The sequence below is a fragment of the Podarcis vaucheri genome (genome assembly GCF_965113315.1).
Source record: "Podarcis vaucheri genome assembly, chromosome: 15".
NCBI classification, from domain to species: domain Eukaryota; kingdom Metazoa; phylum Chordata; class Lepidosauria; order Squamata; family Lacertidae; genus Podarcis; species Podarcis vaucheri.
In genome coordinates, this window is record NC_138753.1 from 32,223,636 (window position 1) to 32,248,798 (window position 25,163).

At 45.2% G+C, this 25,163-nt stretch overlaps 1 protein-coding gene across 2 annotated transcripts in view; it reads right to left on the bottom strand.

Moving 5' to 3' along the window:
• The window catches only part of ST3GAL4 (ST3 beta-galactoside alpha-2,3-sialyltransferase 4), a 173,505-nt gene extending 150,840 nt beyond the window's left edge, over positions 1 to 22,665 (bottom strand). For both annotated transcript variants that reach the window (XM_082200621.1, XM_082200620.1), the window contains exon 1: positions 22,201 to 22,665. The gene's annotated coding sequence lies outside the window, so the exon portion shown is untranslated. The remainder of the gene's footprint in view (positions 1 to 22,200) is intronic.
• Between the last annotated feature and the right edge of the window lie 2,498 nt (positions 22,666 to 25,163).

The following is a 25,163-nucleotide window of genomic DNA, read 5'->3' on the forward strand; positions in this document are numbered from 1 at the left end:
CCCTCCCTTCAGAGGATGGGAGTGGTGGTTTGGGGTTTTTTTTAAAGCCCTGAAAATTAATGAGCTGACAAACCAAATAGACTTCCAGAAGCGCTGCAGGTCAGGACGAGACTTTTGAAAACACCCTTACAAATAATCAGGACTCAGATGAGAAGTTGAAAGAACCACTCAGGGACCTCTTTCCCCAATGAATATATATACATATTTTAAGTTTAAAAAGAATCTCTCTTTAAATCCAATTGCCAGTGTCAAGTCCGCCATTCTGAAGAATGTTATCCAGGGAATCCCCAAGGCTAACACAGTTCATTACAGCGAGGAAAAGCAAATAAAATGTTGTAAAGACAAAATAAGATACATTTCCAGTTACAAGGAAATAGGTTTACAAATACGGTTTTAAGGCTGCGATCCTCAACCCCACTTAACCCAGGAGGAAGCCCCACTGAAGTGAGCAGGGCTTACTTCTGAGAAGACATCATTTGGGTAGGCATCAACTTCCTACGCTTGTCTGGAGCAGCAGAAAACAACCTTTCTCCCTCCTCTATGTGACATCCTTTTATACATTTGAACATGGCTATCATATCACCCCATAACCTCCTCTTCTCCAGGCTAAACATGCCCAGCTCCCTTAGCCGTTCCTCATAAGGCATCGTTTCCAGGCCTTTGACCATTTTGGTTGCCCTCCTCTGGACATGTTCCAGTTTGTCAGTGTCCTTCTTGAATTGTGGTGCCCAGAACTGGACACAGTACTCCAGGTGAGGTCTGACCAGAGCAGAATACAGTGGCACTATTACTTCCCTTGATCTAGATGCTATACTCCTATTGATGCAGCCCAGAATTGCATTGGCTTTTTTAGCTGCCGCGTCACACATATGTTGGTTTTGTTAGGGTGGGGGTGGCCTTTGTTAAGAGTTTACCGTTTACCATTTTCTTATCAGAGGGGTTGCTTAATCGCAAAACAAGTCATTGCTTTCTGAAAATGAGCTATGAAGAACACACAGCAAGACACAATAAAAGCCCCTCTAAGTTGCCCACAGGGAGAAAGGGGCAAACTGAGAACCTTTGGAAATCTAGGGTTGAAACATGAAATTTATTATGGTCAAAGACCAGCTTGAAAAATCCAGAGTTAAAATTATCTGTATGATGCTCAGGGCCGCGTTTAGGTTTGATGAGGCCCTATGCTACTGAAGGTAGTGTGACCCTTTATATGTCCAGCTGTCCTTTGTCAACAACAAATTGTCGGTGTTTTTTATGTTAAATATATGCTATATGGTAATTTATGAACCTAATAGGTAGCTAAAGCCATTTTCACAAAACAAAATAGGTATTTTATCAAAGTAATTATTGAACTGAAATATAACTAAGAAGAAGTATATTAATAGTGAAATAATAAATAAATAAATAAATAAATAATTATTTATACCCCGCCCATCTGGCTGAGTTTCCCCAGCCACTCTGGGCGGCTCCCAATCAAGTGTTAAAACCAGTACAGCGTTAAATATTAAAAACTTCCCTGAACAGGGCTGCCTTAAGATGTCTTCTGAATGTCAGGTAGTTTTTTTATCTCTTTGACATCTGATGGGAGGGCGTTCCACAGGGCGGGCGCCACTACCAAGAAGGCCCTCTGTCTGGTTCCCTGTAGCCTCACTTCTCGCAATGAGGGTACCGCCAGAAGGCCCTCGGCGCTGGATCTCAGTGTCCGGGCTGAATGATGGGGGTGGAGACGCTCCTTTAGGTATACAGGACCAAGGCCGTTTAGGGCTCAAACTGTATGTAGGTTTTATTTATTTGTTTTTTATCTTATATTTTGGAAATGTACATCCAGGTGTTTTTTTCCTTTAATTTTGGGGGGGGGCCCAAGAGAGTGAGGCCCTAAGCTATAGCTTGTTTAGCTTATACATAAATCCCGCACTGATGATGCTGTTGTTGAGCCTTGGCACAGAAGTACCTGCACCAGAGGTGAGAATCCACTGGGTGAATACAGCCTTCAAAGCTTGATATCTTAACTCTTGAGACTCTTGCCACCCCAGAATGCCATCAGCACTCACCAGCACTAGTGTAGTGGTCAAATTCAGAAGTTCAGGGTCCCTTTCATGACAGTCACAGACGCACACCCTCACAGCCATGCCCCCTTCTAAGATTATGCAACAATCTTCTAATTATACAATAATAATAATAATTAGGAATGCATTGCCATGATCAATGAAGATCTCAAAGTGTGGCCATTCAGCTAGATCTGGTAATTTCTGTACATGCACATGGACAAATTACATGGAGAGCTCCAATATCTTACTGCAGAGTGACTTAAGTTGCATTTCCCTTTTGTGCATAACAGAACCTGCACACCATTCCCTTGAAACTGAAGCGCCTTGTGTTTGCAGTGTTCCTAAGGGCTTAGTTTGGAGCATATGGAATACCAACACCAACTCGGTGTGCTTCTTATGTGCCTTCTCCAGAGTGACCCTAGGAGCCAATCCACAGTTGCGAACTTGCCTCCGTTCACTCTAATTGGCTCCAATCAGTACAAAGGGCGAAATGACTTCTTTTCATTGGCTAAAGGGTTCCCTTGTATGCTGACTGAGCGGTTCTAGGATGCTGTGGACACTGCAGCAGAAGTAGCAGCAGATCTTCAACTCCTCATCCTGCAACCTTGGATCTCTGCATCTCTGCCCACCAGTTCCAATCCCCCTGCCCACCTCAGGTGCTTTGGCCTGGCTGAAGTGCATTCTTGAGCTATGATAACGTTGCATAGATGGAAAAATGTGTGTGCCTGGATTGTAGCCTACTGTACAAAAGCCATGCGAAACCCACTCATTCTCAAGAGCAGGCATAGGCAAACTCCGGCCCTCCAGATGTTTGAGACTACAGTTCCCATCATCCCTAGCTAACAGGACCAGTGGTCAGGGATGATGGGAATTGTAGTCCCAAACATCTGGAGGGCCGGAGTTTGCCTATGCCTGCTCAAGAGGTTGTCCATGAAGGAATGATGCCCTGGTTCTGAAAACAGCTCCCTAACTTTCACCTACACTATACAATTTTAAGAACAAAAAAAGGAGAGTTTTCCTAATGAATAATTTGTGCCACTATTTGCCATTTCATTTGCCATTCATTGTGTGGTGAAGAACTACATAATTCTAGAAAGTTTAGGATTTGATAGGTCAGCCAGTCATTTGAAATTGCATTGTATGTTTATGCTTTGCCCAGAATATTCCAAAGAGGCCGAATTTGCAGTTCTACATCTAGGAGATTGAATGCACCAATATAACCCTCCCCTCCGTGTACATTTGGGTGTGACAGCTTCTTGTCAAGACTGATTTACAACTGTTTCCTGTACTTTAGCATGACTATTCTGCCAGCTTTTCCAGCAGCTTCGTTAATCTACTTATAATATCCTGTTGTTCACTTGCTGGATCAAATCTTCTGCTAGCTCTGACCAATTTGGCAAATCCATAGCTAAATTCTTAGGTACTGACTTGCTTTCATCTGCAAATAACTGAGTGGCCAACTTACAATTTTTGTAGGTTATCAGTGTTCTTTTTGGGAGGTGCTATGATTGGTTCATCCCCATGAATAAGATCTGTGACCTGCTAAGGTTGAATTTCAGGATGCTTTTCCACCCAGACCTCCTTTTCTGACTGACAGCAGAGATCCAACTGGTGTGTCTTCAAAATGTCCAATAGGAAATACCCCCTTCTCAATCAATTCAGTTTTCATTCCTATGATGGGACAAAATCTTTTTAGTTTCAAAAGTGAGAAGAATTCTCTGGGATTGCCCATTATCTCACTTCCTCTTAACTAAATTTAGATCCATATTGTCCAGTAATAACCTTAGATGTGAACCCTCAATAGGGAAGTGGTCTCCATAGCTATAATATGACATGGTTTCAATATTAGGTTATTCATTTGAGTTGGAATTCTCATTTCTCTGATTTTAGTTACGTAAATTATTTCAGGGCACTGAGGGAATGCAGTCCTGAGCTGATATAGGACTCTGTACTCTTGACCTACACTGTACCAGTCTCAGTCTCTTAAATAGAACTGACTTTAGAGAAATCTGCATTTAGCTACAAAACCCATTGTGTGACTTTGGACCAATTACCATCTCTCAGCCTAAATGACCTTCCAAGGCTGTGTGTGGCTAAAATAGAGGGAATCATGTATGCCAGGGAATTATGGTGTCCTTCAGTAGCTGTTCGACCACAACTCCCATCATCCCTGAGCATCAGCCATGTTGGCTGGGGCTGATGGGAATTGAAGTCCAATACAGCGGGAGGGCCACAGGTTCTCCAACCCTACGTACATCGATTTGAGCCCCTTGAACAAAGGATGTTATAGAAAAGCCATATATAAATCAACTAAACATTATGGTTGGTTCATTTTTCAAACAGAACTCAATGAGAATGGGCAGACTTTTGAGCAGTAGAAAAAACATTGATCCAGCACTCAAAGAACCCCAGGGAGACACAAAGAGATATATCATTTCTAAAAAGGAGAGGGGTTAATATGGTTTGTCATATAGAGACAAAGGTCTGACTTCTCAAAATTCTCTACACCCAAAGTAGCCAATGTGATGCCCTCCGTATGTTGTGGACTACAACTCCCATCAGCTACAATTCCCAGAGTGGTTTAACAATTAATCCCTCTTCCTAGGAAACCCTTGGGAACTGTCGCTGTGTGAGGGGAATAGGTGGTCTCCTAACAATTCTCAGTGACCTTAATAAGCTAGTTTATAGTTCCCTTGATTTGGGGGGAGCAGCCATGACTGCTTAAAGTGGTATGATACTGCTCTAAATGTATAGTGCAAATGGGGCCTAGGAAGATGACTGCAAACAACGAAACAGTAGAATTACTCATTGTTTCCTCAGTAAAGAAATGGTGGGCAACCCACCTACAGAGCAGTTTCCAGATAGTTAAAAAAAAAGCCCCAACAGAAACACAAATAGATGAAGAATAGAAGAATAAGGTGAGGGAAATGAAAATAAAAGGTGTGGAGGCACATTCCTCTCTTAATTATCACAATGAATAGATAACACATAGTTCATGAAGAGGGGGAAAGAGGAAAGGGCATCTTCTCTGAGGCCCTCTTCACCACTTCAAATTGATTAGGTAACAATTTGAAGATCTGGTTTGGTGCCACGGAAAGTGGAAGCAGGGCTTTTTTCAGTGGTGGCACCCTCGTTGTGGAATTATTCATTCAAAATGGCCTACCCAGCAATCTCTCATTTTGCAGTCGGCACATTAAAACATTTCGGAAGACACTTGAAGGCCTACATGAACTCTGTGATGTGTTATCCCCATTGTTGAGTCTGGTTTTGTCTGCTTTAATGACAGATAGGCCCTTTATGATGGTGCAGTAATGTAGTGGTAGTGTTGAACCAAATCCCTAAGTAACTGATGATCCTGTTCTGTAAAGCCCCTGACCTGTAGGACTGCATTCCTGTTGAGATATGGCATGTATCAGAAACACTTGGGAAATATTTTTGCTCCAACAATCTTTGCTGTCTCTGCCATGGGTGTTCATAAACTTATCTTCTTTTATTATATTTTGTACATTGCCTTGGGACATACATTGAAGGTGAATAATAATAATAATAATAATAATAATAATAATAATAATAATGCAACATCTGTAGCAGCTGCTACTTAAGAGCTAGAGGTTACACCACTAGGCTGAAGGTCATATTGGATAATGGACAAAATCCTTCCCTTCAGAAAATGCAAACTAAACTAAACAAATTTATGTATCTTCAGATACCAGGGCAGGGGTTGTATTCAACTAAATTTTACTCAGAGTAGACCCACTGAAACTAACGGACCTAACAGTCAGATTCATTGATTTTGATGGGCTTACTCTGAGTAAAACTTAGTTGAACATCTCCTTGCAATTACAACCTTTCCCCCAAACACAGACATTTATGAGTATTAGCAAGTAAAAGCTTATTTGCAGACCCAACAGGTTTTCCCTGTATTCCCCTTTTATAAGAGGCATCCATGCTTGGCTGGACTGTATGGTCCAACTAGCTCAACATCCGATGCATTAATGACAAATTCAGTCTCCCAAGTGCCCATTTGTATGTAGCCAAAACATCAACATGCATGCACAAAAAAGGAGATATCTACAGGCTTAGGGAAACCCCAAGCAAGTTATCTTTTCTTGCCAAAAACTTTCATTTAATACCAAAAATACTTATAATTATACTGTATATTTCTGTGAATAAGATGATATTTTTTCCTTAGAAATAATAGGCAAAAATTGTGGGTCGTCTTCTACATGGAAAGCAGAGCAGGGATAGGCGATTGGTGGCAGCAGCCAGCAGGAGATTGTCAGCGGTGATTGGGCATGTGATTGTTTGCTGCAGCAAGGCCTGCTGATGATTGGCTGCGGCAATTGGGTGGGTGATTTACGTCAGCGGCGAGGCGTGCGTGCAATTGGCTGTGGTTGCGTCGAGTGGGCAAGTTGGCTCTTGGCTGTGAGCATGCAGGCGATTGGTGGTCAAGGTGATGCATGCGATTTTCAGCTGCGGGCTCAACAACTCTGGGCAATCTCCCCCCAAAAGAAGCTAAACAAGTTTGGGCAATTCCCGCCTCAAAAATACGGTACATTTATTTATACCCTGCCTTTTCCCCTGACAAGAGACTCAAGGCAGCTTACAGATATTATATCGGGGAACCAATAATTTAAAAACAATTAAGAGAGAGAGAGAAGGAAGGACATTATGATCTATCAGAAACATGCAGACAATTATGGGAGGGAGAGAAAACTCAAAATGGTCCAAGGAGGACTAAGCATGCTCAAGTGACCACAGAACCCCAAGAAGTCTCTAGAGCAGCCTTTCTCAACCTGTGGGTCCCCAGATGTTGTTGAACTACAACTCCCATCACCCTAGTTAGCAAGGCCAGAGCGCTCAGGGATGATGGGAGTTGTAGTCCAACAACATCTGGGAACTCACAGGTTGAGAACCGTTGCTAGAAGGAGGAAAAAGAGGAATGGAAAGAGAATGGAGGAACCCAGGAAAGGGTGTGTCTAGCTGGCACCTTCAACAGATGACTCTACCATGCAGCATGTGGTTTCACATCTCACTTTTTCTATCTGCTGTTGACTCAGAAGAAGAACAGGGCAACAACAATAAGGCTGGCTTTGCTTTTGTGTCTTCTGCAAGAGCCAATGGCAATAACAGAAATGACTCTTGGGGAAAGACGGTTGCTCAGTAGCAAAACTCATGTTTTATCTGAGGAAGGTGTCCAGGTTCAATCAAGACCAGAGGTGCTCCCTATCTAAAACCCTGGTGAGCAGCTGTCAGTCAGTGTGGATCAATGATCTGACCTTGCATAAAGCGGCTTGCTACATTTCTAGACATTAAATTGGTGTACCTGTCCTCCATCGTTTCATCTCTGTGCCAGGGACATCTTCTCCTCGCCGAAAACATCTTGGACACACCCCTCACTAGAACAATCTTTCGCAACATGGTGCCAGCCACATGTTTGACTCCAACTCTCATCAACCCCAACCGGCCTGGTCAATGGTCAAGGAAGATGGCAGCTTCATTTTATTTTAACAGAATGTACTATACACTGCTTGGTTGTAAACAGAACCTCTAAACAGTTTACAAGAAATAAAAGAAAGAAAGCATTCATATGGCCAATCAAATGCCAAGTTAAAAACAGATATTTTAAGAAAATCAAAATACAACTAAGACCAACAGTTAAGATAAAAACAGATTAAAACATGGCAACTTCTACATAGTTTGGTAACATCTGGAGGGCATCAGGTCGGGAAAGATTATGCTAGAACAGGGGTAGGCAACCTAAAGCCTAGGGGCCGGATGTGGCCCAATCGCCTTCTCAATCTGGCCCGCGTACAGTCCGGGAATCTGTGTGTTTTTACATGAGTAGTATGTGTCCTTTTATTTAAAATGCATTTCTGGGTTATTTGTGGGGCATAGGAATTTGTTCATTTTTTTTTCTTCTTCAAAATATAGTCCGGCCCCCCCACATGGTCTGAGGGACGGTGGACCGACCCACGGCTGAAAAAGGTTGCTGACCCCTGTGCTAGAATCTTGCTCTGAGAGCCAGTGTGGTGTAGTGGTTAAGAGCGGTTGTCTTGTAATCTGGGGAACCGGGTTCGCGTCTCCGCTCCTCCACATGCAGCTGCTGGGTGACCTTGGGCCAGTCACACTTCTTTGAAGTCTCTCAGCCCCACTCACCTCACAGAGTGTTTGTTGTGGGGGAGGAAGGGAAAGGAGAATGTTAGCCGCTTTGAGACTCCTTAAAGGGAGTGAAAGGCGGGATATCAAATCCAAACTCTTCTTCTCTTTTTGCTGCAGGGGCTTGGCCCGGGCACCCAATGGGGATCTTACAGTCAGACCCACTTGCAAGCCAGGCTTCTCGGAAGATGATTACACAGCGCTGGTTTCCCAAAACACCCCAAAGGTTCCCTGGATCATAGATGCATCAAAGTGAGAAGGGATCCAAAGGCCAACCCCCCTCTGTCCCCTCTGCTGTAGTACACGGTTGTTTCCTGCATTAACCAGCATTGATATGTTCTGTCGCTACTTGTGATATTCTCAAAGAATAAGGAAATAACATCGGAGGCACATATTATAGTAGGGGGAAGATATAGGCACCAAGTATTTATCAGGACATGTGCCATCAGGACACAACATCATCAAAGCTAGAAGTCAGATCATTTGTTATTCAGATCTAGAAAACCCCCACATTACTTTCTCATGCATGCACTCTTGGGGTGGGTGTTAAACGGTTCCAATTTTGGTTCCTCTGTTTTGTTTTTGTCGAGTTAATGTTAGTTAAATGTTTATCTGGGGTTGGCGGTTATTTTAATTTAGTTATAACTGCAAACTGTTTATTATTGTTGTTGTTGTTATTGGTTTCTATTGATTTATTGCTTTGTCTGTTGCTCGTATAGGATATTTTGTTCTTTAATGCTTGATGCTTTATTGTGTTTTTATATACTGTATTTCTCGCTCTATAAGACGCACCGTACCACAAGACACACCTAGTTTTTGGAGGAGGAAAACAAGAAAAAAAAATATTCTGAATCTCAGAAGCCAGAACAGCAAAAGGGATCGCTTTGCAGTGAAAGCAGCAATCCCTCTTGCTGTTCTGGCCTCTGTGATAGCTGCGCAGCCTGCATTCGCTCCATAGGACGTGCACACTTTCCCCCTTACTTTTTAGGAGGGAAAAAATGAGTCTTATAGCGCAAAAAATACGGTATGTTGTAAGCTGCCCAGAGTGGCTGGGGAAACCCAGCAAGATGGGCAGAATATAAATTTTATTATTATTATTATTAATAATAATAATAATAATAATAATAATAATAATAATAATAATAAATGTGTGGAGAAAGTACAACTGATCCAAAGATTTCACTCTGCTTGCATAATCAGAAGAACAGGGACACCCGCAGAATTCACCTTTGCTAGCACTTGTGACATCTTTGGTGTTTGCACAGCAATGCTAGTGTCCACTTTTGTTTCCACTCACAGGTCTTTAGAACAAACTATACAGTATGGATCTGTTGAAAAGGGATGGTATGGCCAGATTTATCTGGGGGAAATCCTGCAGAACTGAAAGGGAGCTCCCCACAAGGTGTGATATGGGAGAGAGTCAGTACATCCTGAAAGAGACTCTAGCCTGCCTGGGAAATGTACCCAGGGACCTGGGTGGATGTATTACACAGTGACCTGGTTCACCCAGAATGCTAAATCACAGTTTTACCACACCACAAATATTGAAATATTGTTCCACAGCTCAAACAAGCTATGTCCTGTTTCTACAAAGTTTGGCTTGTTTTCCAGCTGCTCTTGCCTCATAACTTTGTGGTAATGAGCTGTAATGGCAAGCCATTGTTAAAACAAGCCAAGGTTCATAGGCCAGCAACAAATCACGGTTTCAGATTGCGGTTTGTTGGAAGTAAACAAACCACAGGCATGGTTAGGATAATCCAATCAACCCTGCTTTAATAAACCATGGCTTAGCATTATGTGAACAGCAGACCAGTGACCAAAGAAATGCACTCTTCATATGTTCAAAGGCACTCTTTGCAGTTGTCTCACTCGATCCACAGCTGACCCCAGCAATACCTATGCGGCAGGTTCTTGTGTTAATTCACAATGCCCTAAAGTACTTTCAGGATTGTCTGATCCCTACACCTCTGAGGTTCTGTTGGCCTCCACAAGAAACTGAACTTCTAATGTGGCAGGCCCTTCCCTGTGCAAATTCCTACTAATAGAAATTCAACGGGAACCATTTCCCCCTACTTTCAGACAATTTATGAAAACTTTTTTGGACAGGCCATTTGCAATATGAATTTTCTCTTTTTAACTAATCAATATTTGTTGATTTTCAGTGATGGTTCTATTAATGCTTTTTGCTGATTTTACTACTGTCTGATGTACACCGCGTTGATAATTTTGTATGAAATTGTGGGTGATAAATGTGCAAAGAAATGAAATAAAATAATAAACTTAAAAACTAATTCCAGGCCCAGCCCAAACTCCAAGATACAGCACAGCCACTGGAGAACTTAACTCAAAGCAGTTATTAAAAACACTCCTCCTGCATGGGAGATGAGCCCGGACAAGACTGAAGATAAATTATTTCATATAATGAGCTGCCCACATCTCAGAGTAATAACGGACTATAAATTCCTCCTGTACCACTACTTTAACACCATCTCAAGGGAAGCAGCTCCCTGGTCTGTCCACCTCCTGCATTCATTTTCTTGAATGAACATCAACCATGAAAGCCATGAGGTTAACCATTTCCCTTGTCAGTTTTTTATGAACCACCAGAGTGGAAATAAACGGACAGCTCTCACCATGGAGGGATGTAAGATGTGGATTTTGTACTGGGACTGTTGCTTTTCTGAGACCTTTAATCCAATCCGGCAGGGCTCTTCCTACATTCCCCTATTTGCCTTCTGGAAATCTCTCCCTCCTTCCCTGTCCCAGGCACCCAAGAATATTGTTGTCAACACACACTTTTGAAGTTTCAGCCCAATTTCATGCAATGAGAGGTCCATAGAAGTGGCCCGTGTGACATAGTGGTTGAACTAGGACTTGGGAGACCAGGAAGGACTGTGAGGCATTCCCTGTACAGTGGACACTCGGGTCGCGAACGTGATCCGTGCGGGATGCACGTTCGCAACCCGCGTCTGCGCACGTGCAGGTTGCAATTCGGCACTTCTGCGCATGCGCAAAGAGCGATTTAGCACTTCTGCGCATGCACAACCACCGAAACCCAGAAGTAACCCGTTCTGGTACTTTGGGGTTTTGGCGGTCTGTAACCCAAAAAAATGCAACCTGAAGCGGCTGTAACTTGAGGTATGACTGTATATTCCCCTATGAGGATATTTGTTCTTTCCCCACAGGAGCAGTTTGTAGCAGGAAATACAGGTACAAGAACCTAGTGGTGCCTTGTGCCTCTAACAGCTGTGTGGCAGGCAGAAATTAAACAGGGTAAACCTTTCTTAGTCTGAAAATACAATTATGGGGAAAGCTGCACCTGCTGACATTCACCTGTCAGACATTTTATTACTTATGTGTTGCCCCCAATTTATTTTTAGATCCTACACTTCAGCACAGCAACTTGTAACATTCTGAGTGCTGGGGGATATTGTCACGGATGAGCTTTTCATGAATTCATTTTATACTACAAGTGTATGACTGGAACTTTTTGCACAGAATAAACTGGAAAAAAGCAGTTCCTTTTTAAAAATGAACTTTCCAAACACTAGTCAATCTACCTCACAGGGTTGTTGTAAAAATAAAATGGGCCGGGGGGGGGAATGTAAAACTCCTTGTAGGAAAGGCAGGATGGAAATACAGTAAATCTTACCATATATTTTCAACATTCAGCCCACTTCAGCTTCCAATTAATTCCTGAACATATCAACAATTCAGAGGATGAAGCAAAATCAGTTATCATCATCCTAGGATATCTGACCAGGTGAGCAGGCCCCAAGCTTACTGTAAGTTAAATATACACCCACCTCCGAAGGTAACAGAACTTCCTGAAGCTCTAAAAAGCACAGTGGTTGTGATCTGGCTAAACTTTTTTTTTCATTTTGTAATATTTTTTATTAATTTCCAGCAAAAGAAAAATAGATAAACATTTCCACTTTACAAATTTTCTCCTTTTTTGGACTTCCATCAGCCATTCTGACAATCATCCGAATTAAACTTTTTAGTTACACATTTCCTACATTTCGTATTGCCTTTTGACAAACCTGTCCACACCTGTTTTCCTTTCTTACAATATTTCTTTAAATTTTTACAGAGCTTCTTTAAATGCCGCAAACGTTATTTCATTATCACTTAAACCTCCCCAATACTCAACAAATTTCCCCCAGTCCTCAATAAACTTTTGTGATCTGGCTAAACTTCTATCTAGCGTTCCACCCTGTGGTGAAAAGTAACCCATAACCGGATGCTGCAAAGGAAGTGAACACAGGAACAAGAGCTGCTCTCTTGTTCAGAGAGAGCGCTCATTCATCCTCCAACACACCACAAACTATAGTTTCTGGCTTCCCAATGAAATGTTAAACAAGTTCACAGGACTGTTGGCATAAAAACATCTTCAAAAGTCAAAAGTAACGATGCTGAAAGAGTGTTCCACAGCACTGGACCGGCAACACGAAATGTCTGGCTTCTGGTTGAGGGCAGTGAGGCCTCTGTAACACAGAGGTCAACTAACAATGCTCCTCTGGATGATTTCACTGACTGGACTGGGATGAAGGGCTCAAGAGGTCCTTAAGGTATTCCAGGCTCTGTATATCAACACAAAAACCTTGAACCTGTCCAGTGTAGATGTTTTAGCAGAAGTGTCGCATGCTGCCAGCTATCTGCCCCCACAAGACGTCTAGGCACTGCATTCTGCACCATCTGGAGCTTCCTGACCAGACCCCAAGGGCAGTCCCACGTAAAATGCACTGCAGTAATCCAGCCTTGAGGTTATCAATGTGTGGACCACACATTATCCTGATTCAGATACGGAGTGCAGCTGGCCCTTTTCCTGCACCCTGCCCTAAGTGTTGGGGGCTGAATGACTGTAGCTGGGTCTACTCAAGTAGGTTCCCTGTGCAATTTAAAACCTTGATTTTCCAGGAATTCAGAAACTTGACCTCCCAGAAATCTTAGGGCCCCACTAGGCTACTGATGTTGGTTTTTCTGCAGGTATATTCTGCAACATGCCATCGACACCATGATAGCACATTAGTGGGGGATTTATACTGGACCAACCACACAATCAGTAATTCTATGATGCTTCCCCAGTGTTACAACACAGGGGCATCCAACTCCCAAGAGACTGTGATCTACTGCCAGGAAAAAAATGGCAGTAATCTACCCATTTTGCTGAACTTTTTTTTAGGGGGGCAAGTCAAAGTTGTTGAGCTTTCCTTAGGGGGGGGACCCAAAATTACAAAGCTTTACTTTGGGGGGACACCACATTTGCAGATCTATTTTTAGGGAGGAAAACCGGTCACCAAAAAAACCGCCAGCAAAAGCTCTGTCTTCCGTCTTAGCAAACATGTGCAAGTGAAGGACTCTGGAAGGGGCCAAAGCTGGAAACAGCTATTCTTCCCCAGAAGAAGGAAAGGAAACCGTGATCGACCACAATCAGCCGGGGACTGACCTGTCAATTGCGGTCGACCAGTTGGACATCCCTGTTACAACATTACTGGCAGCTGGAAGGACACCAATGAAACAGTTCTGGGATGGAAAGTTACAGGGCTTCATCTGGAAGGTCTGACACATGCCCCAGTTAGAAACAAGCAGTACACCTGCTCCAAAACCTTTGCAAGCACGAACAGTGTTCAAAACAGGACCACAGATTGTCATGAACACATAATAAAAAGGTTGTCTGGAGGGGGCCAGTGGCGGAGCTTCAAGCTCCGGCGCAGGGGGCAGAGAGCAGGCAGGGGCATGGCTGGCGCCCGTCCCAGGGGCGTGACAGCTGCCTGCAGGGGTGGGCTGTGCATCCTGGTGGTGCAGCGCGCCGCCTGCAGGGGTGTGGTACGCGTTCTGGGGCGTGACGCGCCGCCTCCGGGGGCATAACGCCCAGCGTGGGGGAGCAGCCGCGATGACACCCCACCAGGATCATGGCGCCGGGGGCGGTGCGCTCCTCCCGCACCCCTGTTCCTCCGCCAGTGGAGGGGGCTCTTAATCACTTCACGACTTAAGTTGAGTAGGCTGCACACTGCAGACATTCAGCACCCAAGATATGTTGTGCTATAGGAATGACAGCATATGGAAGGGGCCAGTGCTGTAGTGGTTAAGAGCGTTAGACTTGTAATCTGGGGAACTGGGTTCGCATCTCCACTAGTCACACGTCTCTGAAGTCTCTCAGCCCCACTCACCTCACAGATTGTTTGTTGTAGGGGAGGAAGGGAAAGGAGAATGTTAGCTGCTTTGAGACTCCTTCAGGTAGTGATAAAGCTGGATATCAAATCCAAACTCTTCTTCTTTCTGCTAGCACAACAATAACTGGAAGAGTTGAAAAGGACTGAATAGGCCTATGCAATATCCAATCCAATATGACAAGCACCTTAGACAAATGGGTCTGATTCCAGAGATAATCCTTTTATTACAACGAGCTGTCAATGTGCATGGAAGATTAGAAAGTACACGATGTCAGGTCCTTGCCCCAAGGAGTTTCCAATCTACAATTCAACCCAGGGGAGACAGCAGAGGAAGGGGAGGGAGATGGAGGCAGAGTGCAAATAAGGAGCTCATTTCACTTTCACGTTGTTGATTACAAAATAGTGCAGCCTTCCCCAGCCCGGCATTGTCTCAGCAGGCCCAGCCAGCATGGCCAATGGTCAGAGATGATGGGAGTTGTAGTCCAAAAGGAACCAGGATAGGGGAGACTGCAGTGGAGCACCAGGAAAGGGTTGTATCATGACTCCTGAATCAGCAGCAATCCAGACAGAAAGAGAAAGGGTGAAACTGGGCTTTATTTCACCCAGGTCAAAGACTCAGTTTGGCAAACACCCAACATGCATTTGTGTACATACACACAGGCTGGGAGCCTTAATGGCACCCCTCTGGAGGCTTCACCTGGGTCAAAACAAAACAAAACTGGCTAGCCCCACCAAAGCTATGGCACTGCACAGAAGAACCAGCTAAGGCATCAGATCATACTCAGGGCTTTGAGTCAACTTCTGGAGATCAGGGACCACTATGACCAAGGATGGCAGACAGAAGCTCCCAGGGGAACCACCAGGGCCATAACTGGGACCTTCACAGGCACCTGAATCTGAGGAACCAGTTGCCTCCAACCACACTTCACCAGTTCAAGTGCATCTGGAGGAAGGCTAGAGAAGAGAGGAGGAGAACCCATCTCCAGGTCAGGGGCGTTGGACCTCTAAGGCTCTATCCTTCTCCAAGAAGGGGTGGAGCCTGGAGGAGGTAGCCTGTTGAGAGAGGCCTCGGATTTTGATGGCCCAGAAATGGAAACAGGAAGAAATGCCGACGAGGGAAGAATGGAGAATGAAATTGATGGAATATGCAGAAATGGACAAATTAACGGGGGAAATTCGGAATGAACGTGATCAGAGATTCACCGAGGACTGGAATAAATTTACAGAGTATACCAAAAATGTATGTGAGAAGCAAATAACGCTTGTTGGCTTTCAAGAAGCTCTGTGAAAATGATGGATAGAAATGTTGCTTAAAAGATATGATAAGATTAAGATTGTTAAAGCGCAATATAAATTTAAGAGTAAATTGTGATTATATGGAAAATTGTCAGATAGGCTGAGGGAAGTCTAAAAGATGTATATGTTAGAAGTGGATGTTAAATATGGATGGAATGTATATTGGAAACTGAATAAAAATTATTATAAAAAAAAGAGAGAGGCCTCCATTTGCTCCTAACCTTCATTGGTGCAAGTGCTTCACCCTGAGTTATCCAAGGTCCTGTAATTTCTGACTTGCCTGGCCACAACCCCCAGCCTCCTCTTCCTTTGCTTCACCTCCAGCCTTAAGGCCTTCTCTGTGGTATCCAGCACTGGACCGGAACACAGCAGGTTGTGTGTTGTGACAGTGTCTACTGGTGCCGTCTATTAATACAATGGTACCTCAGGTTACAGACGCTTCATGTTACAGACTCCAGTAACCCAGAAATAGTACCTTGGGTTATGAGAACAGAAATCGGGCAGCACAGTGGCAGCGAAATGGTATTAGCTAAAATGGTACCTCAGGTTAAGAACAGTTTCAGGTTAAGAAAAGACTTCCAGAACGAATTAAGTTCTTAACCCGAGGTACCACTGTACTGGCAGCAGGTTTCCAGGGTTTCAAGCAAGATCACTTTATCAAGCATTGAATGAACCCTGGCCCGTCTCTATGCAAAACATCTGCACTGCCACTAAAGGTAAAGGTACCCCTGCCCGTACGGGCCAGTCTTGCCAGACTCTAGGGTTGTGCGCTCATCTCATTCTAGAGGCCAGGAGCCAGCGCTGTCCGCAGACACTTCCGGGTCACGTGGCCAGCGTGACAAGCTGCATCTGGCGAGCCAGCGCAGCACACGGAACGCCGTTTACCTTCCCGCTATAAGCGGTCCCTATTTATCTACTTGCACCCAGGGGTGCTTTCGAACTGCTAGGTTGGCAGGCGCTGGGACCGAACAACGGGAGCACACCCCTCCGCGGGGATTCGAACCGCCGACCATGCGATCGGCAAGTCCTAGGCGCTGAGGTTCTACCTCAGTAAAATTCCCTCCCAGGCAATTCCCTCCCATTTCTTATTCATTCACAAGATTCTCAGGCAACTTGGAATAAATGAAGAGCAAACCTCTCTCTCTCTCTCTCTCTCTCTCACACACACACACACACACAAAATCACCAAAAGACAGAAGACAAATTAAAAGGTTTCAAACGTTTAACTTCCCAGTAAGTCTGAAATTTCAGGTGCAGCTAAGACTCTCAAAGCATTAGCAACAAGACTTTCTTCTCATCCTTGATCCTCAAGATACTCATTCATCTTAACAGCAGTTTACAATGCAAATTAAAAGGTTTTAAGAGAGCTATAACTATCTGTTGCTATCTGGGTGACTTTACGCTGCTCAAGGTGCAAGGAAAACAAAACACTGCCCATCTGCTCCTTAGAGTTTCCTAAACCAACAGTTCCAGTGTGTGTGAGGCTACCTACCCCATATGATTAATCTAGCACATACACAAACGATTTTTGGGGGCGGGAGGGCGGGGGAGTTAAATAAAACCTCTAATAGCAAAACCCTGAAAAACAGAAACCAACAGCAGGTTCTTGCCCATGGCAAGTACCACCTTCAATAAGTGTGGTGAGGAGATTTTCATTAGGACTTCCATGTAAGGTTAAACCCTCTCTTCCAGCATTCCATGGTTCCAACCCCTTCCCTTTCCCTAGGTGCTACTAAAGCACAGATACATTCACTGCAATCATGCATTTAACACAGCATTTTACAGTGGTACCTCGGGTTAAGTACTTAATTCGTTCCGGAGGTCCGTACTTAACCTGAAACTGTTCTTAACCTGAAGCACCACTTTAGCTAATGGAGCCTCCCGCTGCTGCCGCGCCACCGGAGCACGATTTCTGTTCTCATCCTGAAGCAAAGTTCTTAACCCGAGGTACTATTTCTGGGTTAGCGGAGTCTGTAACCTGAAGAGAATGTAACCTGAGGTACCACCTACTTTGCTTGGCCTTCTGTATTCCAGATGTGAAGGTGGTGGTCTTTTTATGGGTGAGGGAAATGCACTCATAACATGCTCAGAGGTGCCCTTCACAGATCAGCACTGGCCCTGAAGGCAGGTTCAAATACTGAGCTACAGATCAGATTAAGGCCTGCATGTATCCCCCATGCCTTTCAGTGATACCCAAATGTGCACCAATGACAGTTTCTTAGAACTCCTCGTCCTCCTCTTTACTTCAAGTAACAAGATTTGCAATAGACCCTCTGGGGCAAATTAAGCTCCACTCTTTAGAAACATGGACAAAATGTTCTACATATGAGATGGAGTCAGCAGTAATTCCCTCAAGTGTGAACTAGTGCAGAACTAGGAGAAATCAGTACATTCAAGCCCAACAAAGCATCCCTTTTGGGTGCGATCTATCAGATTTCAACCCACAAACTTCATAAATATATGAGCACTCGTGTGAATGATTCCTAATTTCCCCTGAACTCCCCTTCCCTAGTCTGTTTTTGTAGTGATTGCCTGCCTTTGCTGAACAAAAAGAATTTAAACTCTTTTAAAAGCAACAGCTTTTAAAGATCATACAAATATGCCCCGGAATTAAAGTGGAGGAATGTTCCCACAATTCACAAGGATAAAAAGAAAATCCCAATACAGTGGTACCTCAGGTCACATACGCTTCAGGTTACAGACTCCGCTAACCCAGAAATAGTGCTTCAGGTTAAGAACTTTGCTTCAGGATGAGAACAGAAATCGTGCTCCGGCGGTGCAGGAGCAGCAGCAGGAGGCCCCATTAGCTAAAGTGGTGCTTCAGGTTAAGAACAGTTTCAGATTAAGAACGGACCTCCGGATTTCTTAATCTGAAACTGTTCTTAACCTGAAGCACTACTTTAGCTAACTGTGAAATTTGAGAAGTATTGTTATTAAAAATAATAGAAGTGGGAGGGAAGACTAATGGCAATATTAAAGAGAAGGAATGCGTAATTAAGAGGTAAAGATGGATGATTGTCAGAGAAGCTGAAGGAAGTCCAAAAAGAGAGAATTTATTTGTTAAAAATTGGATAAAATTGTATACCTGTGTTGTAAATTAATAAAAATTATAAATAAATAAAAAAAGAACGGACCTCCGGAACGAATTAAGTACTTAACCCGAGGTACCACTGTATAGCAAACATGAAAATGACAAAGTTGTAAGCATGGTAGCTTGAAGTGACCCTAGAGAGTTTGAAGAATGTGTGGCGGAATCCTGATGGTTGGAAGCGCTGACTGGGGGAGAGAGGAGAGCAGAAAAACTCAAGAGGATGAAAGTGCTTTCCAGTCAAGATCAGATAAAAAGAAGCACTTGAAACAGTAGGAACAGAAGAAGCTGCCAAGTCAGACCACCAGTCTCTCTACTTCAAACCTGAGGAAGCCACGACCCTTTAGACCAGAGGTCCCCAAAAGTGGTCCATGGATAACCAGCGGTCTGCAAGCTTCGTTCAGGAGATCCATGGCATATCCACATTCAATAATCACATTGCTTTTTAATTGCTTAGTTTATCCCTAATATTGTATTTTATTGTATTACAGTTTGATTTCTATGGGATTCAAACAGTAACACAATAAAATACAATATTTAGGGATAAAATACCTGAAGCACCACTTTAGCTAATGGGGCCTCCCGCTACCACTGTGTGATTTCTGTTCTCATCCTGAAGCAAAGTTCTTAACCCGAGGCACTATTTCTGGGTTAGTGGAGTCTGTAACCTGAAGCGTATGTAACCTGAAGCGTATGTAACCAGAGGTACCACTGTAGTTCATTGGGGGCAATGGAATGGGGAACCATTACTCTAGATCCCAACCTCTTTTTTTGGCCATGCCCCACCTAAGCATCTCTAAAATCCTGCTGCCCTCCCCCTCTTGTGACATATAATTCTTATTATTCAAAAAGTGAATTCCCATTCACATGGAGGAAGCCTAAAAGGCCATTAACTGTTAATAACTTGTTCTCGAATTGCCCTCCATGGGACGTGTGCCCCACGCTAGGAACCATGGCTCTAGATGCTGTCTATAACTCCCATTATCCTAGACCATACCGGCTGGGCTGATGGAAGTCCAACAACACCTAGAGGGCAGCAGATTCTAGCTCAGTACTGTTTACAGCCGCCTCCCCAAACCTGGTGCCTTCCAGATTTTTTGGGACCACACCTGCATCAGCCCCAGCCAGCATGACCAATGGGGAGATGAAACCCCTAGGAGACACTAGGTTTGAAGAAGACAGCTCTATGATGACTTCTGGCAGATCTCAAGGTTTGAAATACAAGTCTCAGAGCCCCACCTGGAGACACCAGCGACTGAGAACATGGGCCCTTTTGCATGCACAGAATGTGCTCCTCCACTAAGCTATGGCTGTTCCCTGTTACAAGGTTCAAGGAAGCAGCAGGGAAAGCCCCCAACCATATTACCTCACGTTCTCCAGCACTTCAAATAAGTGTGTGATGCATCTTGTCTCCCAGCTAATTCTTGCAATGAGTCTGATGAGTGGTCTTCTTACACTACTAGAAGCTGATCCAACTTTGAAGGAGGGCTCTAGGAAGTCAAGCATTATAAGGTCCCGCTGTGCAAAAAATATATATGATTAAGCAAACATGCATAAAGTAACTGTGTTGCACAATCTGTTGCACATGGGTTTCCACTAGTGCAACAGCTGCATTGGATTGCTCTGTTGCACAAAATCAAAACTCACTTGCTAGTGCAGGAGCCAAACTCAAAAGCCAAAAAGCTGCCCTCTACCACTGAGCTGGTAAGGGACGCAGGTGGCGTTGTGGGTTAAACCACAGAGCCTAGGGCTTGCCGATCAGAAGGTCAGTGGTTCGAATCCTCGCGACGGGGTGAGCTCCCGTTGCTCGGTCCCCACTCCTGCCAACCTAGCAGTTCAAAAGCATGTCAAAGTGCAAGTAGATAAATAGGTACCGCTCTGGCGGGAAGGTAAACGGCGTTTCCGTGCGCTGTTCTGGTTCGCCAGAAGCGGCTTAGTCATGCTGGCCACATGACCCTGAAGCTATACGCCGGCTCCCTTGGCCAATAAAGCGAGATGAGCGCTGCAACCCCAGAGTCGGTCCCGACTGGACCTAATGGTCAGGGGTCCCCACTGAGCTGTGTCCCTTCTCCTGAAGGTAAAGACCTTAAACTAGTTATGAAGCAAGGCCTTGAACTATCTTGGATGATAGAAGAGTGCATGCAAAAACTGTGGCAAGTATGGGGAGCCAGCAGTCCTCTAGAAATTGTTGACTGTAACTCCCATCATTCTCTGACCATTGGCTATGCTGGTTGGATGAGAACTGTAGTTCCAACACCATCTGGAGGTCCACCACCTCCTGCCATCATAGGTGCATGGATTCTGTACAGGACAAGGCACGTCAGGCCCTTGCTTCACAACTCGTTTAAGGCCTTTGCTTTCAGGGAAAGGGCTGTAGCTCAGTGGAAGAGCAGACACTTTGCCCGCAGAAGGTCCTCTGGTGCAATCTCCACCATCTCCAGCTAGGGCTGGATATTTATTTAGCCATCCCATTTGTCCCCTAACTTTCCCCCAAGATGCTCAACAGGCTGAGAAACCGTAACTGGCCCAAGGTCACCCAGCAAGCATATTCCCTGCCTGTAACCCTGGCGAACCATTGCCATTCAGGGTTGACAATAATCAAGAGCTGGGACTAACTGAGTATATATATGTGGCATCTTCCCACGCTCCAGATCTTAACTGAAAAACCAGTTGTGCCACACATGCCAAGGGGTTAAGAAGATGCCACCACATTACACTTTCTCTCTAATTTGAAACTATGCCAAGCTCAAAGTGTTTTTTTTTCTGCTGAGCTAGTATGCCTCCAGAGAATTCTTCTTCTTCTTTTAACCCAACCAACTTAACCAATTGCCCCCTTAAGGCACCATCAAAAGAACTCGGCAAGAGAGTTTGCCTCTCCAACTCTTCTTCTAATTAAGGTTTTTAAGATGTGGGGAGAGAGACGGAGAGGGAGAAAAGCAGAGAGAGGCAAAGGAAGCTGCAAGTTCAAACACATTTGGAGACCCAACAGGCTGCTCCGGGTGCAGATGCTCTTTAGGAGACACAGAAGGCAGAGTTAAGACAAAGGAGTAAAGCCAGGCTCGCCGCTGTCTTTTTACAGCCTCTAAATCCGCTTGCCCTTTTTTCGAAATTGTATTTTTAGCTCCGCTGCAAAGGTGGGCGGCGGCGGCGGGGGGGAGGGAGATAATTAAATAAACAAACGAGAAATAAACCACCCCAACCACCTCTTGTGAAGGACACACACACACCAATTCTGCAGCTATTTGCAAAAAAATAGGGGTGCGCGGGGGGGGGGAGAGAAAAAACTTAATGCCCCTCCTGATTCCCCCCCCCGCCACACACACACACAGCTTACAGAAACCCGTGGCCACCCCTGGCTTCAGACAGGGGTTTTGCGGGAACCCTTCCAAGACACGCGTCACCCCGAGCTGCAGAAGGGAGGGAAGACCGAAGGACTCACCATCAGCCAGCCATCTGGGTGTCAGGAGCGACCCCCCATCCGCTGGGTTCGCCGAGATATTCACCGGCGCCTCCGGAGACAAGGAAAGGTGTTGGGTTTGGGTCAGTTTATAATCCGAACTGGGCTGGTGCACAGGACGCAACTCTGGGGGGTGGGAGGAGGTGGGCAGGCAGGAGTCATATAGTGGTGGTACTGAGGATGATGAAGATGATGGTGGTGGTGGTGGGGAGGAAGGGGAGAAGCAGCAGAGCTCCTTTGGCACAGAGGGTCGCTGGCTCTCGCTCTCCCCTCCGGCAGAGATGGCTGCTGGAAAGGCAACGGCCGCTGGCCACGAAAGGAGAAGGGGAGGCTTGCCCAATTGTGCCACACTGTCTTAAAGTTCGCTGGTGGGAGACGAGGAAGGAAGGAAGGAAGGAGAGTGTGCGAGCGAGCCAGAGGAGCGTGGAGATGGGGCGAAGATGGTCCGCCCCTGCCTCGCCACGCTTGCGCACAGAGGAGCAGGGAGGCTGGGTCAGCTGGCACGTCGGGAAGGCGCGCGGGGGGGGGGGGGCGCAGAGAGCGGGGAAATCGGGGAAGGGGCGTGAGCTAAGCGGGGTTGGGGAGAGGAAGTCCTGCCGGAGCGGGCCGGTGTCTTCCTGCCTGCTTGCTTGGGCTGTGCCACCCTCGCTTTGCGCCCTGCTTTGCGCCTGGCAGCTCCTTCGCCGCAGACTGTTTGTGTGAACGCGCGTCGTGCGAGATGAATGAACAATGGCCGGGAGGACAAAGGGGAGAGGCGCCGCCGCGCGCGCCCATCTAGCCGCCGCCCCTGGAAAAAAGTCTCCATCACTCGCTTGCGTCTTTGCCCAAGATCTCCACTTAGCTTTCTCACCAGGCGTTAGCTTTGCTCTCGTTTTCATCTCAATGCAGCCACCTACAGTAAATGTGATGTTGAGGGGCCTAGAGGTAGGGCTAGGGCCTCCCTGCAATCGTGTGCGCTATTTACAGTGTGTCCTTATGCATATTTACTCACAAGTAAGCCCAGCTGTGTTCAGTGGCGTTTACGACCAGGTAAGTGTGCATCATGAGGTGGCAGCCTTGGATGAGTTCTGGTTGCCCCGCCCTCTCTCATTCTAAGGGTCCCTCTTGCTTTTTTTTCAAACAAGTTGCTAGACCTCATGGAGGCGGCCTTTCTCACTTAGCTGCCGGAGGGTCAGAAATGAGAGGGAAGCCATCGTGACCCCACATCTGAATGTTGCAGGGCACTTCCTTGCCCCTCTTAAGAGAGCCAGTGTAGTGTAGTGGTTAAGAGCGGTAGACTCGTATTCTGGTGAACTGGGTTCGATTCCCTGCTCCTCCACATGCAGCTGCTGGGTGACCTTGGGCCAGTCACACTTCTTTGAAGTCTCTCAGCCCCACTCACCTCACAGAGTGTTTGTTGTGGGGGAGGAAGGGAAAGGGGAATGTTAGCCGCTTTGAGACTCCTTAAAGGGAGTGAAAGGCGGGATATCAAATCCAAACTCTTCTCTTAAGAGGAGTGCACCTCTAAGAAGAGAAGAGAGACCCTGCGAGAGATTCATTTTGAGGGCCAGAAACTGTTGTTCACAGACCTGTCTTTGGCACTGGAAGCCCAGCTAAGCTAGAGTGTAAGGATTGTCTGTTATCATTGTAGGCTGGTATAGAACGTATGTGCTTTACTGGAAGGCTATCTTATTTACATTTTCATACCGCTTGATTGTAATGTCTCCATTGCTGTTGCCCCAATACTGAAGGACGTTGTTCCTCCTGCCATACCCGAAACGAGGATTGGGCAATATCTGGTTTTCAACATTGTGACACATCACCAGCTAAATGTCACAATATACTGATATAAGGATGGAACTGTGTAGAGGCATTGGCTGGCATCATGGTTTCCCCCACATTCAGATTTTTGCATAGCACACACACATCATGATTTGCATTATATGGCCAGCCCAAAAAATTATGAAACGGATATCACAATATGGACTTCAGACCGGTTTTGGTTTATATATCGAGCACTACCTGAAACATCTTATTGCCAGTTGTTCCATGCCTGACCCTTTTGGCCCAGGCTTTCCCTGATCTCCCAGAACAACAGGAAACAAACAAGACAAGCTCCTTGTTGCTGCTAGGCTAATGTTGGCCAAAGGAAGATATTGGGATATGCATATTCAAGTACGGTACTTTCCTCATACCCAACTCATTTCATTCATGCCCTGAGTGCGCTGCCTTTACAGAACAAATCACAATTCACTGGCTTGGCTATGTTTTATTCAGAAGTCGCTTCCCTGAAATAAGTGAGATTTGCTTCCTACTGAGGAGAAATAGTGATATTGCAGTGCCAACCCCACAATTTTCCACGTCCCCCACACATCCAGTATTGGTCTGTGCAACATCAATGGCCTATTCTTTGTTTAATATACAGTAATCATAAAACAGAAGTACAAAATACCAAGTGAATTAGCAAATACAATAATTAAGGGCCTTGCAGTTGCGGCAAGTTAAACACCTATAGAGGCTACACTTTAATCCAAGGTTCTTTCGTTTTCCAAGGCTGCCAAAAATTGTTTGCGTGTTTTGCTTATATATACCTAATACATTTACCTAAAGGATCATAGAATTGTAGAACTGGAAGGGATCCTGAGGTTCATTCTAGGCCAATCCTCTGCAATGCAGGAATCACAGCTAAACAAGCCCTGACAGATGGCCATCCAACCTCTGTTTAAAAACCTCCAATGAAAGAATCCACCCCAACTCATCTTTTACACACCCAACTGATCTCTTGTGTTCTGCAGGAGAGGACATCCACCAGATATCATCCTATCCAGTGGTCCGTTCCACATGATGGCAGGATAAGGCCTTTAGTGTGGTAGCATCTGCTTGTTAGAACTCCTTCCCATTACCTGCCAGGCAGGCTTAGACATATTGCCTTTCCTGGCGCCCAGCAAAGACATTCCTTTTTTTGA